The sequence below is a fragment of the Hemicordylus capensis genome, chromosome 6 (assembly GCF_027244095.1).
Source record: "Hemicordylus capensis ecotype Gifberg chromosome 6, rHemCap1.1.pri, whole genome shotgun sequence".
Taxonomy (NCBI): domain Eukaryota; kingdom Metazoa; phylum Chordata; class Lepidosauria; order Squamata; family Cordylidae; genus Hemicordylus; species Hemicordylus capensis.
In genome coordinates, this window is record NC_069662.1 from 100,239,834 (window position 1) to 100,260,359 (window position 20,526).

The 20,526-nt window shown below is 44.8% G+C and overlaps 1 protein-coding gene across 3 annotated transcripts in view; it reads right to left on the bottom strand.

The window, feature by feature from the left end:
* TMEM108 (transmembrane protein 108) overlaps window positions 1–20,526 on the bottom strand; it is a 295,248-nt gene that overhangs the window by 264,406 nt on the left and 10,316 nt on the right. For 2 of the 3 annotated variants that reach the window (XM_053265035.1, XM_053265033.1), the window contains exon 2: window positions 11,050–11,187. The gene's annotated coding sequence lies outside the window, so the exon portion shown is untranslated. Of the gene's footprint in view, window positions 1–11,038; window positions 11,188–20,526 lie in introns of all 3 variants that reach the window. The other variant, XM_053265034.1, reaches the window with a different exon arrangement.

Consider the following 20,526-nt stretch of genomic DNA (forward strand, 5'->3'; position numbering starts at 1 on the left):
AACAGTTTGGGCAAACAGTCTGATAAAGGTTCTTTCTCCGGTCATTCACCAAATCAAGTAGAGATTGGCTCAAGGACTGAATACAAGGATCAGACCAGCTCATGTGATTTGGCACTGCAGTACTGCAAAGAGAAGCCTCAGGTTTGGCACTCTTGCTTGATACCAGAAGAGGACAGGATTAACTGTAATTTCCTATACAACATACAGTAGTGTGGTTTAATTTTCCTGCTAGGTTTATTAAACATCAAGTACCTGAAGGAACAGAAGCCACCTAATGGTGCAGTGGGGAAATGACTTGACTAGCAAGCCAGAGATTCAAATCCCCACTGGTATGTTTCCCAGACTATGGGAAACACCTGTGTCGGGCAGCAGCGATATAGGAAGATGCTGAAAGGCATCATCACATACTGCGTGGGAGATGGCAATGGGAAACCCCTCCTGTATTCTACCAAAGATAGCCACAGGGCTCTGTGGTCGCCAGGAGTTGACACCGACTCGATGGCACACTTTACTTTACCTGAGGGAATGCCTGTTCCCACACCAACCACCCCATGCATTGATACAAGCTTTGAAGGTGTTCCCTGGGTACCTCTGCCATCTGAAGTTAGGTGGTGACCAAAGAATAGGCCTCCTCTGTATTTTACCTCCAAGAGATTGCAGTCAAGGGGACTGAAGAAAGAGGGCCCATCAATGTCCTAGTGCCTAGGGTTCATAAAAACCTGTACTGACTTTGATGATTGTCAGGAACCCAGTGTGACACCCCCTCAAGTCCAAGGAGGTTCTTTTTTTATATTGTTTTGTAACAACATAGTCTCCAGGTTCGGGGAATTTATTCAGTTTTTACTTTTGTTTGCTGCCACCATATGATTACTTATTACCCTGCTCTCAGTACTCAACACCTTGGTTATGTAGCCTCATGATTGCAGGTTAGGTGTATATGTTCAGTGTACAAATGAAACAAAACTTGAGGTGTGGAACAAAAACAAGAATAAGTTTATTGTTTACAATTGATTGGGATAAAGATCTCTGCAAGGCAGGGCACATAAACTTCTCTACAAAGTTGCTAAGTATGTCAGCTATTTAACTCTCTTTGTCCTTCTTGATAAAATGTAATGTTTAGGGAGGTGATATTACATGGGACAGAGGTAAATAAAATTTGGTTTGCAGATTTAGTGAATCAACTCAGACCTTCCTGTCTGTCACCAGGGGCTTTTACAGCAGGTTTTGCCACGTGTTTATCGGGAGGCTTTACTGCGAACCCAAAGTTGTCCCAAAAAACCGACACATATACTGGATTTTTTTACCCCAGATATAAATCGGGTTACACTCTAATGCACAGTGAAAAACCCGAATTGTGTGTGAACTGCTCCCCGATAACTCACAGTGACTTCAGGGTAAATCTAGCCAATATGTGAATTCACCCCCTCCATTCCGGAGGAGATGCAAGTTAAAGGGCTTCAAAAGTACCATGTGAAAAGCTTCCACGAGGTTTCACTTCTGGGCACCTTTCACATTCAAGGTTTCTTTCCTAGACTTAACACTCCCCCACTTTTAGAGCACTGCCCCAATTCACTGCTGGTTCCACAGTCGCCACACATTCAACACTCAAGCCAATAGGTTTCCGGACAAAATACAAAGTGCTAGTTATAACTTACAAAGCCCTAAACGGCTTAGGCCCTGGGTATTTAAGAGAGCGTCTTCTCTGGTACAAGCCCCACTGCCCATTGAGATCATCTGAGGAGGTCCGTCTCCAGTTACCATCAACTCGTTTGATGGCTACACAGAGACGGGTCTTCTCAGTCGCTGCCCCAAGATTATGGAATGCTCTCCCTGCTGAGATACAATCCTCCCCATCTCAGGCAATTTTCAAAAAACACCTGAAAACCCATCTTTTCGCCCAAGCCTTCTCAGCTTCTTAATATTTTTGGGTTTTAATTTCTGGTTATTTTTAAATTGTTAAATTGTTTTAAAGTTTTTGTATATGTTTTAAACTGGTTTTATGTTATTGTAAGCCACCCAGAGACGAACGTTTGGGGCGGTATAAAAATTAAATAAATATATATATAAATAAGTCTCACACAAACCCCAGATCACATAAACCAATCTCTCTGCTGTGCTCTGTCCAGCCTCTCACTCCTAACAATCAGCTACAACTACCTCCAACTCCAACTGTCTTCCCCTAATCAACTGTCCTTATTTAAATCTCTCCCGTTGAATATTCCATGCCTGGTTATTATGGCAACACACACTCTCACATACTAACTGTCCAGCTCCTATATGTACGTTCCATCACAAACATCTTCACTTATAACTGAGAACTGAATTAAGAGCTTCTAGATTTGTTCATCAAATTCATGAGATTTTCCAGCACAACTCTTTAATAGGGATGTGCCCAAATCACTTTGGCACCTTTTTGAAGAGGTGTTGAAATGATTTGGCTTCCTGCAGCCAAAATGTTGGGTGAAGGGTTCCTTTAAAAGGGGGAGGGATGCTTGGGTAAGCATCCCGTCGCTGGGTCAGGGCATTTTAAATGAGACTGTGGCACTGGCTGCCGCTTCCACTGGGATGTTTCTTATAGAACAGTGCCGTGATGGGGCAGTGCGGGCCAGCAGAGGCTTGCAGGAGGGGCAGATAGGACCTGTCTGCCCTCTTAAGGGAACCCCTCCCCACCCCCTGCGATGTACCCAAAGTATTTTGTGCACATCCCTAACCTTAATTCAATCTTTGTCTAATTCCCACTCATGTATTAAAAAGGGTTGGCATTTTAAAAATTGCCTGTTTTGTTTAGCTTATTTCATTAGATTAATTTTACTTCATCCTTTAAAATCAATTATAGCCACTTGGGAGCGGGTTGGTGAGTAAAGGTTTAGAGGAATGAGAGTTTTGTCAGAGTAAAAAATATCAAATTTGCTGTCTTTTTTATTCTTTCTACTTGTACTCTAGCAATTCTCTGTTGTTTCAATAAATTTCCTATGTACAAGCAGACCTTTGGGTGAAGTGGTCTTATATTGAGTCAAACCATTGGTTCATAGACAAATACAGTCTGATCTGTCTGGCAGTGGCTCTCCAAGGTTTACTCCCTGACTCTTTCAGCTGGAGATTGAATCTTGGACTTTCTACACAGAGAACATTTGTTCTGCTACTGAGGTATGATCCAACAGTGCCATTGAAATGAATGGGGAAGCTGTTGTAGGGAAGGAACTCTGTGTGTGCATTGGAGCTCCTGTGTCTTCATTAGATTTTTGAATTATGCTAAAAGAACATGCCCTTATGGAATATTAATTATGACTCATTCACTGTAACCACATTTGTGCTCATCAAGATTAACCTAAATAGGGTTTATGTTGCATCTTTCATACAGTTTACTTAATTCATCTGAAGTTCCCAGCTGTAATTAATCTTGCACTTTTAAGAGATAGTATTTTAAAAACATTTCAAAGTGCCAAAAAGATTGGATCCTTGGGGTAATGTAATCTAGTTACATAGGTATTAAAATGTATTTTTTTGTGTTACAGTGGTAGTTCTTTGTCTTATTAGGCTGCTCTCTTAAACGATTAAGAGTATCTTCTTTGGGATCCTAAGGGAAATCCTTAGGACACGATCCAATCAAAGGAAAGCACCTTTCAGTTATTCCAATTCTAATGGTAGAGATTTAAACATGCACTTAACTCTCCAGGGGTGTATCTAGGGTAGGGCAGGCAGGGCACGTGCCCCGGGCACCACTTGAAGGGGGGCGTCATTTTTTTAATGGCCACCGAAAACAAAATGGCCACCACACATGCTCAAATTGCCTCTGCAAGGCCCTAGTATCTGGGAAAAGTCAAATTCTCCATTTATTTTTAAAACCTATGTAATAATGATGCTACAATGCATAGTAGAGAATTAGACAGGCACTTCTGTTTAGTTTTCCAAGTACACCTCCACATAGTATTTGGGTATTTCATGAGCCCCAGCATACTGAAATGTGTAGTTTTCGAGCATTTTTTGGTCTGGCTACGTCTACTGCTAAATACTTTTTGAAATATTAAAAGATTAACAAGCTTGACTTGTATTTTTGAGCTGATATTATGGTAAAGTTATCTTAAAGATGGGTGTCAGATGTTTGGACAGGTGGAACAATTTCAGTGCTTGCCCTAGGCGCTATTTTCCCTAGATACGCCTCTGTAACTCTCCCACTGAAATCAGAAGCTGACATCTTGATAAAATTTCTTAATAGTGCTACGCAGGGAGTAGCCTAAAGGACTACTAAATTGAAAAGGACTTCCTCTAGTAAACTTAGTCAGGATATTAGCCACTGTGACTTGTAAATGCTCAACTCTGGCTGGATTGGGTTCTCAGTCACTTTTATGGTTATAAAAATATCTCTATTATTTTAGATTGTATAAAGGTTACATTTTATACAGATATAATTGGAGGCAAAAGTTAATATTCCCTATAGCTTAAAGGGGTGAGAAAAGAATAAATTGGAGCAAATGAATTACAAACAGAGAGTCTTATTAGAAATAATTATCATAAAATATTCACTATACTTTTATATTATTAGTGACACCGCCCATGAGGATCAATAATTGTGTACAATGCCATATGTTTCCCATTAGCACCACCTCTTTTTAAGAAGTGTTACTGATAATAAATAGAAGGGCAAGGTGACATTGTTCCAGATATAGCTTACCTTTATAGACAGATAGAAAAGTTGAAAAGTTCATCCTGAACATTCTGTAGTAACAAGATGAACTCTCTGTCCAGCTGTCAGTACTCGGATACTATTGGGGCCCTCATTTCCCTAATTCCTGTTTGTTCAGATTCAAACCTCTTTGTTGTCTCAAGGCAAGATATCTGGGGTGCTTCTTGCTGACTATCCAGGTCATTCCATTATTTTGAACTGTGCATTTAACCCATTACAGATAACAGCACTCTTTCTACTGCTTACTACAGTGCTCTTCATTGTACGGCCCAGAGGCCAGTGACAGCCCCCATCAACCCTAAGTGCGGCCCTCTAACAAATTGTTTATTGGGCTTGTGCGAAGCTTCGGGCAAAGCTGAATACTCTGCACAGTGCCCTTGGCACCATGCGGAGATGACCATTCTTACTTTGTAGTGCCATGCTTTGCCCAGACCCAGGGAAAGGGGCTCCTCTTAAGCAAAACAGAGCCCTCTTGAGCCCCTGCACCATCTTGGAAGGTGTGCACAGCATGCTGGGAAGTGCAGCCCTTCGTAAGGAGCCCTCCTAGCACTGAGAAAAGTGCAGTACTGTACAGAAGTCAGCACAGTTGGAAATGGCTTTCACATTGAAAGGTTTTTGCCAAAGTGGCTCCCTCTTGAAAAATAGTGAGGATCACTGGCTTATTCTATCACTTACACTAAGAAGAAAGAGATAAGAACTTCCAATTTTGCTTGGAAATGTTAATTCATGTCAACTTCTTCTTCATCCTTAGAAAAGCTCCCCCACCTGCCTACTCATACGTTTGTCCCATCAGAAAAGTGGGATAAGCACACCAGACAGGCACGGAGAAAGGTGTTTTCTAGCTCAGCCATCACGTCTAACCATGTGGGAAAGTGTTTCATCTGAATCGGGCCAATGTGTGAACAAATCAAAGGTTTTATTGAGTTCAGAGACTGTTGATATTTCAAAATAACTGATTCCCAAATGATTGATTGGGTAGATTGGAGAATAGCATTTCATATTATGACACTTTCTTTGCTCCAGCTGTCCATTGTACAAAGTCTGCTATCTAAAATTAGAAAAATTAGTCGCTTATTTATTTATCCAAGCAGGTTCAGTCCATCCACTACGCAGAACTAGGTAGTCATCTAGGGTGCTAGTTCTTAAGGGGCACAGGTGCCTCCCGACCTGGTAAATCAACTTTTGGAGGGCACAGGGGCTGTGCTACCCCATACCACACAGGTATACAAATTAGGGGGCATGGGCACTGCCACCTGTCTGCCCACAATGCAGCCTGCTTGGCTAAGGGAAAGGGAATGCTTTGCTGTGCTGCTGCCAGAGCTGCAGCTGGCTAGAAGTTGAGTGGTCGGCAGGGCCTGCCTCCTGGCTGGTCTCTGACTTGCTTTCCTCCTCCTCTTCGTCTCTCAGTGTGCTTTGTCCCCACTGTGTCCCTGCCTCCCTCTGCCCTGTTACTACTGTGGTTGCTCAGCAAAAAGTCTCCAACCTGGTCTCCGAAGTGCCCAGACCCCAAACAGAAAGTAAATGATGTGTGTTTAAGTTGCCTCTCAGGGAAACAAGAGAGGTTGGTTGGCCCTGAGGATGACAGGGCTTGCACTGCTGAGGGAAGGGAGGTGGCAGCATGAGAGGAAGGGTGGGCTTCAAGGGACCTCCTCAACTCTTTCCCCTCTGTCACGATGTACAAGCTGGGAGAAAAATTCAGGCCAAGCTGGGTAATGGCTCAAGTAAAACTCAGGGCTTCATTTTTATCGTCTGGAGGGGCACCACAGTCAAATTTCGTCTAGGGTCAATCCTATGCATGTTTACTCAAATGTAAGTCCCATAGAGTTAATTGATGATTACTTCCAAGTAAGTGGGTCTAAGATTACAGTTTTAACAGCAAAAAAACTTAGTGCCCCATCCTGCACAGGAGAAAACCTGTGTTTCTCCAGCACCTATCATTGAAGTAGATAGCAAAGCCGCTGAGACAGCGAAAACCCCAGGCAAGATGACCCATAGATCCTTCACTTCAAAAACTCCAGTAATTATAATATTCCTTTTTAATTCTCAAGACTCTGATCTCAATCTTTCATTCTTTCCTTTTGATCTGTTTCTGAACATAAATAACACTTTGAGGTTGACGCCCAATAGTAGCAGCAGCAACATTAGAGTTAAACAAGAATATATATATACAACTCATTGGCTTTGCTAATACATCGGCATGGTAACATCTGCTTTGGGAACATTATAACTTCTGAAATGAAGTCCTTCATGATTAGCCTCATGAAGAATTAATGGCTACTTATAACACATCCTTATGTAGTTGAAGGGAAGTGGTGTCAGAGAGAGAGAGAGAGAGAGATGCATGGGCACACATGTGCATATGAAATCTTACCACTAATTGCTATTTCAATCATTTCATTCTAGGCATTGTTGGAAAACACATTCTGTAGTAAAAGCCAAACTTCTGAATAGGGGTGGAGGAGCAGAGAGCAGGGGCGTAACAAGGTTGGCTTGGGCCCAGAGACAAGTTTTTAAAATGGGCCCCCACCACCACCCGTCATCCGTCACCACCTTCCTCTCCTTCTCCTGGCCCAATGTAGACTCTGCTAACTATCCCAACTAGTTAAAAGGTGTAAATTACAGCACAGCAGAACCAAATTTATTGACTGCCTGACTCCCTTAGACTTGAGTCGGTTTACATAATTAAAACAACAATAGCGCGGTGGGGTGGGGGGAAAAACACACACACACACACACACACACACACCTAAAAGCCTGGCAGAATAAATAAATTTTCAGAAGTTTCTTAAAGGACAGAAGGGAGGGGCATTAGGAATCTCAGGAGGCAAGGTATCCTCACAATAAATGTGAGGCTGGATGGGATGGGATACAGAATGGGCAGAAAGCAGATTATAATCATGCAGGAAATGAAATGGCCATGAATGGAACCTTGCACAACTACTGACCTTTCTCCAATTTGGGAGAGCTAGGAAGAGAGGCTTCTTCTCCTTCATCATGTATACTTTTAAAAGACCCATAGGATCTCATGTGCCAAGGATAGGTCTGTAATGTTTGAGTGATTTCTCCACCCTCTTACCTAACTTTGCATGTTAAGTGATTAAGAGTCAAAGAACAGCCTTGGATGTTAAAAGGGGGTTGATAAACGGAGCCAAGGAACTGTGAAAAGCACACATTTGTCACTCTTCTCTTGTGTGTGCCTCCCCACTTCTGTTTTCCTAATGGGAGGAGGAAGGGGGAGTGGAGCATTGCAATTAAAATGAATAAAGGCCCTTTTCGACGCTCTGCTTCCCCTTCCTCTCCCCCCCCCTTAGGGAAACAGAAGCAAAGCCTTATGGGTGGGCAGCCATAATGCCCCAAATAATGAATTCATATGCCCACTCCCACTGCCAGACATGCAGCAGGCAGGCGGGGGGGGGAGTGGGCCATAATGCCCCCAAATGAATCAATGCCAACACGAACAATGGCGCGAGCAGTACTCTAAAGCTGCTGTAGCTCCTCCATCTCTATAACAGAAGAACTGAATTTCTTAGAAGTGGCTGGCTAGCCTGGTGGCTGGAGAGGCTACACTCGACCTCCTCTCTTCCTTGCTCTCATCTGTGTCCAGGAAGCAGAGCCGAACCACCCACTCATGTGCCTGCCTTTCCTTTCTTTATCATGTGAGCAGGGGCGTATCTAGGGTGGGGCAGGCAGGGCACGTGCCCCGGGCGCCACTTGAAGGGGGCGTAATTAAAAAAAATTTTTTTTGAAGGGGGTCGTGCACATGACCATGAGAAGGCAGGGAGAAGGGCAGACCATGAGAGGGCAGGGAGGCATTGTGGCAGTAGGCCTAGTCCCCAGCCTACTGGTACCCATTAGAATGTCAGGAAGGAGCTCTGCACAAGAGGCCTGCCCACCTTCCTGTGAGCATTCACTGAGGTTGTTCTCACAGCCAGTACTACCTAGGTAGGAGAGACAGAGCCCAGGTAGGGCTGGTCATTTGAGGCATATTTAGCAGGAAGCTCCCAGGCTGCCAGCAGCCATCTTTATAGAGATGGGGAGACGGCATGCCCCAGCAGCAGGGAGGTATCCCAATGCACTGTGCCACTTGCATGGTATCCCAGTACCATTGGGATCCTGGGCCACCTGGCTTCTTTCCCACCTGCTCCTGATTGCCACCGGGCTTGCTGCAGCGCTGATCGTGTGGGTGTGTATGCAGTGGAGCCCAAAATCAGCTCAGATGGTGTGGGGAAAGACAGGTAGGTTCCTGTCTCCCCTCCCCAGCCCTCCTCACTTTGGTCGTGAGAATGACCTCATTGTATCCTAACAGCTAAAAAGGACTACTGTCTGAATCTAGATGATCAGCTGTGGATGGAACTTGCTTCTGGTAACACACATTACTATTCCTTCTCTCAGTGTTCACAAAACAACATCCACTAGTACCTATTAACCAATAAATTATCTCTCACTATAATTCCTACATTATCACTGGCCAACATATAAATTTTGAGTCCCAAAACCAAACGATTAAAATCAATCTGAAAAGATACCACAGTGGCAATGATTATCTCTACTATTTTCAGCAGCTGCACTTCAATGATTAAGTGACTGCATGAAAGCCCATATGAACCAGGAAATGGGGTACAGCTACTGTCTCCATTGTCTTGCGTACACAATCATCTGTTCTGCAGTGAACTGAATTTAAACACAACCATTTGGCCTGAATACAAGCCAACCTCCGGAAAATGCGAGTACTGTATTTATTTCAAGGCTCTCAGCAAATCTTCCAGAATCAATGAGCAATTTTGAAAAGATGCTGGTGAAAGCACTTTGTACTTATTCTCACAACATTTCTTTATTATTGTTTCTACTGCGTAAGCTCATAGTCTGAAGAATATTTGCACTGTGTATGTGGTAGAGACCTCATATCTCTGTGTATTAGCATTTGTGGTCGTGTTATCACCATTAAGTACCTAAACTTTTCTAGGTACTGTATAAGATAAAATAGTAAAAAGTACAAGTCCAACTGCAAGCTTACAGTCTAATACATGTGATACAAAAGGAAAAAGAGATGGGGAGGAAAGAGGAAAACAAGCCATTCATTTACCAAAAAATTCAAATTACATAATAATCCTATTCACAAGTTACATTCAACACACGTACAATCTGTGTGCAGTCTATGCACAAGCAACTGTGGACACACAGATCATTATTCATACTGCTTGACACACATACAGTAGCACACTTCCTACCTGTACCCTGCATTTGAGAAGGCTTGTATCAAGGCTCACTTTTTAAATGAATGCAAGCACAGTTATTCACACAAATACACGTACAAATGTACAGACACCTGTACAGGTTTGCAATCTGTCAAGGCTGCAAGACCAACAAAGGACTGATTGCCCCAACCAAGTATGCTTATTTTTCATGGTTCCTAGTACCAGCCAACTGTATTTCCAATGGAGACAGGCCAGAGATTAGGACCTCTGAAGCTGCTCTTAAGACTTAGGCTGCTTCACATGAACAAAAGTTACACTTAAGGAAATTTGGTCCCAGGCTGTTTAGCACTTTGAAGGTAAAACCAGTGTTTTAAATTGAGTCCACAAACCAATGTAGTTGATATAAGATTGTTGTGATGTGCTCTGATTGCTGCATGTAAGCAACATTCTGCATTTTCTACCAATCACATTTTTAAAAATATCTTTAAAGGAAGCCCCACAAAGAAAGAATTGCAATAGTCCAATCTGAAGCTAACTAGGGCATGAGGCCAAGTTCATTTTCTCCAGGTAAGGCTGCAGCTAGTGAACCAGAGAAACCTAGTTAACCATGTCATCTGGACACCCAGGGCAGGGGCAATCGAAGGAATACCTGCAAGCTGCGTACTTGATCCTTCAAGGGGAGTGCAACTGCATTTGAGACAGGTTGTGCATATCCAGCCAGATCAACAGAGCCCGCAACCAACAGTAACTCGATCTTTTGTGGGTTGAACTACAGTTTGTTCACTTGACGTCCATACCAACACTGACCTATGCACTGGCTGAACATAGGATGCTGCCTTATGCCGACTCCGAACATTGATCAGTCTAGCTTAGTATTATCTACATTGACCAGCAGCAGCTATCCAGCTTTCCAGACAGGGGTCTTTTCCAGCCTTATATGGAGTTGCCAGGGACTGAATCAGGACCTTTCCATTGTTTGGGGGAATTCTATAGGGTTGCCAGAGACTACTGCTTTACCAAAAATTGCTGTAGTATGGAGGACATTAATCCTGCACCAAATCGCTTTGTTTTCCACAAGGTGCAAGCATCCTTCACATGGACCTACTTGAGGACTGCAGTTATATTACAAGCAGAAGGAATAATAATAGGCAGTGATTACCTTAGACGTACCTTGGAGTGAGATGTGTAGAAGCTCTCAGTCACACTTATATTCTCATAGCCCATGAGTCTTCAATGGTGTCTTCAATGGTGGTTTTTTTCTGATTTTTTGTGTGTCTTGCTTTTGAGATTATAAATACTTGAGGCAAGCTGAAAAGTTGAAGAAAGAGTGTTTCTGTCAAGACACTTATCCACACTACATTCCAAATAGCAGTCAATATAAATGTATGTAGTATCTCTCCAGACAGATCACTTCTCTCTCGTGACCACAACAGTTCTATGGCTCATTGATCTCCAATGAGAGACGATAAACTTCTTTAATGATTTCCCTTGAAAGCATTTCCAGAACATCATATTCATCTTTATTTGTGAATATGCTATTAGAATCCATACATCAATGTATCCGAATTACAAAATCATCTTTATTTTCAGAGTTCTTCCTCGGGCAATAAAGTGAATTTGCTAATTAGAACATCTAGCATTCAACACATTGTTCAAAGTATTTCACATCATAGGTGGCAATTCATTTCTGCCTTAGATAGAGTGAGCTAACCAATCGTCTGAACATGCCATCTGTGTCTTACTGTTCATGCTCCCTATATGCGCTCAATAGCACATTGTTGTGTATCACCCAGAGCTGTTTGGATGGGGTGATATATAAATGTAATAAATAAAATGAATGAATGAATGAATGAATGAAAGCATTTAGCTGGCCCTTTGCTAAATAAAAAAGATGCAGGAGGCCGCATGTTTGCTTTCCCTCCTTTCTCTTGCTTTTCATTCATTAGCAGTTGTAAGACATCAAGGTCCTGGCTTTCCAGGGTTTTTAAATTGGTTTTAATATTTTAACCCGGTTTGGGGGGTTTTAATTACTGCAATTGTTTAATTCTTGTTTTAAAATGTTTTTAAATTGTTAATTGTTGTTATATTGTTTTTAATTTTTGTTTTAGCTCCTTATTGTTTTAGTGGTTTGTTTTTAGTTGTAAACCGCCCTGAGCCATTTTGGAAGGGTGGTATACAAATCAAATCAATCAATCAATCAATCAAGGTCATTCACACAACCATTGTACCCTCTTTGGTGGGTGGTTGGCAAGGAGGCAGGCTTCTACCTGCCTCCCTACAGATGATCACTCTTCCCCTGAAACTCTGCCACTGGTGCACATTAGTGGCGCTGCAGCAAGCCCTCCAGCATCCCATGATGCACCACACCAGGAGCACGGTGCATTATGGGATTTCCCTGCTGCCGGGCACGCTTGCTGCCCGGCTCTCTGGATGCTCAGGCTGCAGGCATCCTGAGCGTTCACGCAACAGGGAGTGGGGTAGAAGGGTGTGCTCATGCCCTGCTACCTCACTCTTAGCCCGGGTATAACACTTGGGCTAGCCCTATGCAGAGTGCCGGGACTGGGACCAATCCCAGCACTCTACACAACCAGCTCTATGCAGGTAGGCTGTGCAAGCCCGGGTAGGTTGGTTGTGTGGACTACCTTATTTAGCTAATAAAGCCAGCTCTTATGTAAAAGTTGATTATGTTAACCTTGTTGCAAGAGAGACCCAAAGTATTGTGGTACCTGAAGTGAGTACCAAATGCTGCCTTGCCACAGCTCTGGTAGGGGCCCGCCCCCTTTTAAAACAGACTCTTGCAAACTCTGAAAATGGCGAAGGGGGCAGGGAGTCAGTGGCAGGGAGTCTTCTCTTCTCTCCTTGTGCTTCTTGCAAGCTTTGAAAGGAATGTGATGAGAAGTGATCCTTGCAAACCTTGCAAGGATCAGATTGATCCCAAAGAGCTGCTCTGATGGCAGTGCTGGGGGGCATCTTGCCAGTCTGCTGGTGCCCCAATAATCTAACACCTGAAGTGACTGTTTCACCTTGCCTCATGAAAGGACCAACCTGCCCTTTTCCGGTGGAATATGAGGGAAGAGTGACCATGTGGAAGGGCTGGGATCATGACGCCCTGTGCATACTTCTGTTCTATGCACATATGACTTCTGAAAATGATGGTAGTAAACTGTGGCAAAGCTGGGGTGCAACATTTCAACTGGGATATTGTCTAACTGAAGCTCTGCCCATTGTTACATGTACCACAGGAATTCATGCAATCATATCAGTGGAGCAACATGCATTGTGGAAGGGAGGGAGGAACAGTCTCAAAGGGGTTAAGCAAGCTGAAATGTTTGTGTAAATCCATCTGCAGCCATATGTTTTCCTAGTTGCTCAGTAAGATTAATTACATTGATGAGACACAACCCCACTTCAAACACTGTGATCAATCAGAAGACAATAATATATGAAATCCTTTGACTCTGGCCTCATAAAAACACCAGATGACATCATGCAGTGCTGTATTTCTATTCAATAGTTGAGTATTAAGGAGGTTCCTAGCTGTAATATTTATGTGAACAAGGGCATTGAAGGGCCTCTGTAGCTCACATGTCACAGCAGTACACAACATTTGGCTCAACAGAAACATTTTTCTTAAAATGAAAATAAAACCATGAGAATGTCAGCTTTCTTGTCTTAAAACTAGCTCTCATGGTTGGGTTTATCAACTGAAAAGTAAAAATAGGCCCCCAGAATTTATATTCACGCAACACTGTACGTCGCAACACTGTACGTCAGTCTCATCATTTTTAATAAGATTCAAAAGTGGAACACATTACCATTATACAGTATATTTCTTATTACTGGCTCATATTTTGTGCAGCATAACAAGGGTGGTTCAGCACCATGCACACTGTTGCATGTGTCTAAAACACTGCCAGCAGTGTTGCAGAACAGACCTGTTCTACTGAGACTTAAAAACGTGCAAGCACAGTTGTGCAACTTGACACCCATTGGAAATAATGAATGTTGTGCCATGCAAATGCAGTGGCACAATTTTAAGTTGAAGCAGAACAGAGCTGTTCTGTAATACTGCTGGCAGTGTTTTAGACACATGCAGCAGCACATGTTGTGCTGTGCAGAATGTGAGCCATTATTTTTAAGTATATCTATATGTGTCATAGGCCAGCCTGTCGCCACCTCCTCTTCCAGCAGATGCCACCAAGTCAGATGCTGAGGGGGTGGAACTGGCGCCATCCTCCACTCTAGAGTCTACTAATATGGGGAGTGGAACTGGCCCTGACCCCAGCCCTAGAGCATGCCACCAAACCAAAAACCAAGGAAGCGCTGGGGCTAGAGTGCCTAAGGAAGCTCCCTCAGGGTCAGGAGCCTCTGAGGCAGTACCCGTGGAACTCAAATCCACCACAGAGTCAGCCTCTCCTCCATCACCACACCCCTTAATATCAGCATGCCAGTGCCAGCAGCAAGCCGCGAGAGAATAGTGTCGGGATGCTGTGTTACCTGATTGCCTTTGCGGCCCAAGGAATTCAGTGGGGCACATGGGGAGGGCAACATCACTCCTTTGGGGCTTCTTCCTTCCCCCAACAGGGATGTGGGCAAGGCAGCTCTAGGTCTGTCAGGTCCAGGCAGAGCTGAACAGGCAGGGTAGGGGATATTGCCCAGAACAATGCCAGTGGGGCTGCCATGTTGGGGGAAGCAGGAAGTGAGATCTGGAAGGGGTCAGGACTTAGAGTGGGCTTTCAGCCCTGTCTGCTCTGTAAGGGAACATTTAAAGACTAGTCAGCCAATGAAGAGAGCTGCTTTTGGGAGTGGGGCCAGAGTTCTCCTGGAAAGGGAGCTGGCTAGAAATAGCAAGCCAGGAGGAGTACTAGGGTGATTAAGGAACCTCCTACCATAGACTACTCTGAGGCTGTCATTACCCTGGATCCTGAGTCAAGAAAAAGGACTAGAGCAAACTTCTGAAACTCAAATAGCTTGAACTCCTGCTAACTGAGCAAAGAGACACCTTTCAAGATGGTGATTCTCTTATTTTGCAGGGGAGAGCAACTGGCCCTATCCAGCCCCAGCACAGCATCCTTCCAGTGGCAGTTGCCGGTATCTGCTTTATGTTTCTTTTTCAATTGTGAGCCCTTCGAGGACAGGAGACCATCTTATTTATGTATTATTTATTTTTCTACGTAAACCTCTTTGAGAACTTTGGTTAAAGAATGGTATATAAATATTGGTAGTAATATTTGTGGTAGAACTGAGGAGTAGCACCAGACTCCCAGCAGTGTTGCCTTTAAAGATCAGACACTCCAGGCAGAGACTAGGAGGAGTTGTCTGAACTCCAGTGCATTTAAGGATTCAGTCTGTCTGAAAGCAGTGGCAGATCATCTTCTTTCCTGGGACTTGTCCAGGGTCCTGCAGCCTCAGCCTCAGCCTTGTGGGCAGCTTGGACAGGACAGGACATTATGCCACTTTTCAACAAAAAGTTCACAAAATAGTTTACATAGCAATACAAAACTTGCAGAGCTCTTTCAAGGATATGGTGACTATAGATGCAACCATAAGTGCTGCGTTAGTGAGGCCCTGGCTCTATCCCATATCTCTGAAACCCAGCCTCCGAGGAGAATGCCAATGAAGTTTGAAAATAACGGCTTTTAATACAAATGTTCACTGCTCACAAAACCCATTTTTATTACAAGTCAGACACCTTTACTCTGAAATTGTTTGTAATTTTTGAGACGTATTTTGAGCTGATGTCTTGCTTTTGCACTTCCACAGTCAGTAGTCAACAGATTAGGCCAGCAAGGCCAGCTGCTGCTGCCATAAACTTGAAACTTGATGATTTTCATACCTTCCTTGGTTCAATGAGAAATTATCCTTCCTTCCTCTTAGATGCCTATTAGACCAGTCTGACAAGCCAAGACCTGGCTTGGCTGGCCGAAGAACCACCAGGAGCTGTGTGGTTCCTGGCAGTGCCATGGCCACAAACCCGCCTACGGAGCTCGCTGGTTAGCCAAAGTTAAGGGCTCGGGCTAACTGCTCGTGTGGGAGCACTGGCTACTCCCAGCCAGCACTGGCACAGGAGCAGACTCTCAGCTGTCACCAGGGGGGATCCCCACAATGCACCACGCACTCGCACAATGCACCACGCACTCGCACAGTGCATTGTGGGATTTCTGGGGGCTGGGACAATACATCCTGCCTGGGGGCAGCAGCGGTCTGCCTGGTTGAGCGATCTATGCACCCAGCAACATCTTGGAGATCGTCTGTGGGGAAAGTAAGGTTATGCAGCCTTCCTCCCTGCCCACCCTCCCAAATGGTCGTGTGCATGTGCCCTTAATATGCGAATTGCTAAGTGGAAGGGGATGCCTTCCCAATCTTTGAATTAGCAAGTCCTGCTGCCTGACCCACATTCCTGCTTCTACTAAGAACACTTGCTGTGATTTATCAGCAACAGGCTCCACTTTCACATGGGGAAAAGATCTAAAGGTAGAAGGTGTGGACATTGTCCACTCCTGGAACCGGTTTATGGCAAAAGCCCTTCATCATATGATGGACGAGACTGCTGGTGCTGATGTTGCCAGAGCTGCTGACACCTCTCCCTCCTCCACATTACTGCAGCCAATCAAGGGCAACAGTGTCAGAACTAGTGACATGTAATGAAAGAAGCATGATGCAGTTGCTTAGGCTACGCAGCCCTGCCTGCCCAGGGTCTATGACAACTTGCTGTGGCCAACTCACCACGGGGACAACTCACCGTGGGGACAACTCGCCTTAGGGAACAATGCAACTCCCCCCACCCTGCAAGCCCATCCTGTCACTTTGGCTTTTGATCCGGAGGGGACAAGCGGGAAGGTGGCAAGAGGAAGCTTAATCTCCACCTACCACCCACCACAGAACACTTGGGAGATCTGGTGTGCAGTTGAATTTTGAATTGTTTAGCAAAACTCTGAATAGGAGATTTCCTGGCCAAGGTCTGTCTGCATGTTGTATTGTTTTTTAATTCTCTGCAGGAAAGTACAACTCACTGCACCCTATGGCCCAGCATAAAACTGCTTACATGGCGGGTGGGGGAAGTGGGCTAGGAGAGCAGCAATGTGGGCTCTACCCATTTCAAGTCAAACGCCCCTTCTCTGGAGGCAACTTGCCAGCCTCACTGAGAAAGCTGCAACTCTTCTGTAAGACGGAGCTTCTCCTGACAAAACCAAGGGGCAGGTGGGCAGGAGGAGAGCTGGGAGGCTCTCTGTCCAAAGCAGAAGGGCGCTCAGAGAGCCCTTCCTGCAGCTTCCACTCGGAGGACAAAACATCTCCCTCCACGCCCACCCCCTCTGCATGCCCGTCCTGTCACTTTGGCTTTTGATTCAGCGCAGGCAGCGCCGCCACTGCAGGCTTCCTGCCCACCACTTGTTCGTTTGCAACAAACTCCGTTGTGTGTAAGAAAACTCCGTGTGTAAAAGGTTTTGCAAGCTTTCTCTCGCTTCCCTTCCGCTTGTCCCCTCCGGATCAAAAACTAAAGTGACAGGACGGGCTTGCGGTGGGGAGCTGCGTTGTTCCTTGCGGCAAGTTGTCCCTGCGGCGAGTTGTCCCTGCGGCGAGTTGTCCCCGCGGCGAGTTGTCCCATTCCCACCTGCCCGTCCCCACACTACAGTTCCCAAGCAGCACTGGGAGAAAGCACGTGTGTCAAAACATTACAAGTCAATGTAGATCACGGGGGGCGGGAGCAATCTTTTCCCCAGTTGTTTGCCAAAGAAGCTCATAATTAGCAGCCCAAATATGTGTGGAAGGAGCTTGTTTATCACTATTTCAGAAGGAACTGGAAGAAAAAGTTGGGTTAGGAGTAAATAAATGTTTGTGGGGCACAGTCACTGCTAGCATTTTCTGAGAGGATGAAATGAGAACGCTGAAAAGTTATATCACAGTAATTTGTTCTAGAGACACACCTGATTCACTTCTGTGCCCCAATTCCTCTGCCCTAATTCAGAGATATACATATGCTCCAATATACACACAGATTTCTTATGCATGCAAGCTGCTCTTTTCATTTTAATGGAGGGTCTCAAACCACTTGAACATTCTTTTTCTGTTAAAATGAATGAGAAGCTTTTGTAGACAGGGGATCTCCAAAGATGCAAAAGAACCTTCTAAACAACCTCTGGATTGGGGATTAATTCTATTTAAAAGTATACCAGAAAATGGGAGACAGACATGTAATGAACTGATTTTGCCCTGGTCTTGAACATCATGGCTAATATAGTACTGCCAGGAATAGTCTCAAGGGCTCATTCTGGAGGGGCACCACTCTTGGAATACAGGAAACATTCAATTCTGGCTAAAGCTTTTGAATATGATTGTTAACAAATACAGTACATGAAACTGCTGGGTGACATCATCCAGAAGTTTGGACCTAGATGTCATCTTTACACAGATGGCACCCAATCCTATCTCTTGTTGCCATCTTACAATCTTGAGGAGCAAGGGAAGGTCTAGGCCAGTGCTTCAGGGATGTTTTTAACTGGATGGGGGTTAGTAAACTGAAGCTTAATGCAGCAAAATGAGAGGTACTGTTGGTTAGAAGGTTGGAGGATCCAGGTGGAACTGCGTATGCAATCAGTACTAGATGAGGTTGTACTCCTGCAAAGCAGCAGATTTTCAACTTGAGGATGCTCCTCGTTCCAGCACTTCTTCTGGATGCCCAGGTGGGACCTGTAGCCAGAAACACATTTTACTAGCCTCATCTAGTAGGCCTTAGCCTGGAGAAGTCAGGCCTGGCCAGAATTGTTCAATCCCTAGTAATTGGTTCAGAATGCGGCTGCCAGGCTTGTGGTTGGGGGCCAAGAGCTTGGATCACATAATTCTGATTCTTTATCCCGTTTACAGCTTGCCACCTTGTTTCCAGGCTCTATTCAAGCTGCTGGCGGTTCTAAATCTTAAGGTGATATATAGTCTAAGACTGGGATATCTCCAGAGCCTCTTCTTCCCATATGAGCCTGCCCAAGAACTCCAAGCTATTTTAGAGGCCCTCCTCCATGATCCCTTACTGTTAGAGGTGAGGTGGGCAGCTATGGCCTTCTCAGTTATGACTCTGGAATAGCCTCCCCAGGTAGGTACACCATTCCCCATCACCGCCCTCCTTTTGGCAGGGAGTGAAAATTGTCCTATTCCAGCATGGTTTTGCTTAGATAAAATTCCCAGTGCTCACTAGTTTAAACTCCTGTCATATGTTTTAATGTGTGTTTTTATGTTTCACTGATCCATCTATGTTTAAAACTTCTGTATTTGTAATCTCTGTTATATTGCTTTGAATTGTTAAACGCCTTGGGTATAATGCTTTTATAGAAAAGTGGGAGATAAATAATTGAAACCAATAAATAAAGAAGGCTAGTTATAAAATGGTAAAGATACAACAAATGCCTTGTATGTCACAGTGACCGGCAAGTGACTGAGAGCTCTGTGTCTGTGCTAGAAGTTACCCAAGGAAAACTATTTCACTATGCTCTCACTGAATCTGCACAAGCTGCATCTCCTTTCATCCAAACTGTTTCTCCTACAGCCTATGTAGTAGGAGGATGTTTTGACAAGAATCCTTTATGATGTGACTGTGTCTGCCTTGTCACAGCACTGTGATGCTTTGTGAAACAGAGGGAGCTTGCTTGTCTGGTAATGCTTCAATTGGCAAAGCACCTTAAGAGTGGGAGACGGTTGTGATCTGGATGCTGTTTTGAATGGTGAACGCCAAGGCAGCAGCACTCCACTCTGTGGGATTTAGCAGCAGCCACTGAGGCCGACTCATCTCTGACATGCGGAGAATGCTCTAATGAGCACATTACTTTGATCAGGTCACAGGACAGGAGCTGCTGCACAGGAGAACTCCTCCAAGCACCCTAACCAAGCTGAGTCACACAGCATGGCACCATGCAAAAGGGCATGCTCCAGGGGGTGCCACTTCAGCAGTGCACAGTCTCACCTAGTAGAAGGCTGTTTGTTATGCCAGCCCTGTGCCTCTAATGAGCTCTACTGTTACTAGTACACACCAGCCGCATTCGCACATAACACAAAGCTGGAGGTAAACGGGGCAGAGGCTGGAACTCTGTTACATCTGAATGCATGCCATGGCCATTTTGCAATTTGCCTTGTCAAACTCCAATTTCAACCTTGAGTTTGTAGTGAGTTTCGGCACCATAACCTGAGGTGGTTCCCTGAGATGGTGTTACATCCGAATGCAGATGGTGCCATGACCACAGTTTCATTCGCTTTCTGGAGTTGCAATCATAGAGACGGCAGGGCAAGCCCACCCACTCCATGCCTGTGGCACTACTCTCTGCCCTCCTCCCCGAGCACTCATCCCGCCCCGCCCCCCATCTCCAATCCAACAAAGCAGTTGCCTGGCAACAGGGATGCCACCACGTCCCATCCTAAGCTTGTCAGCCTGTCAAATGGGAAAGTCACACGGGAGCATTCCCTCTTCCCACTCTGTCCATTACTCCCCACTCCCTGCCAGCAATCAGGAGAGAAAGGGGATGGGATGGCAAGAGGAGCACTAAGTGCTTTGCTCTCTGAAAATGAAACGGCAATATGTATGTTCACAAGCACATTCCTCTGAGACGGCAATACAGCCAGGGCAACCACATTAGAGTGCTGGGACTCTATGGAAGTCTGGTGATG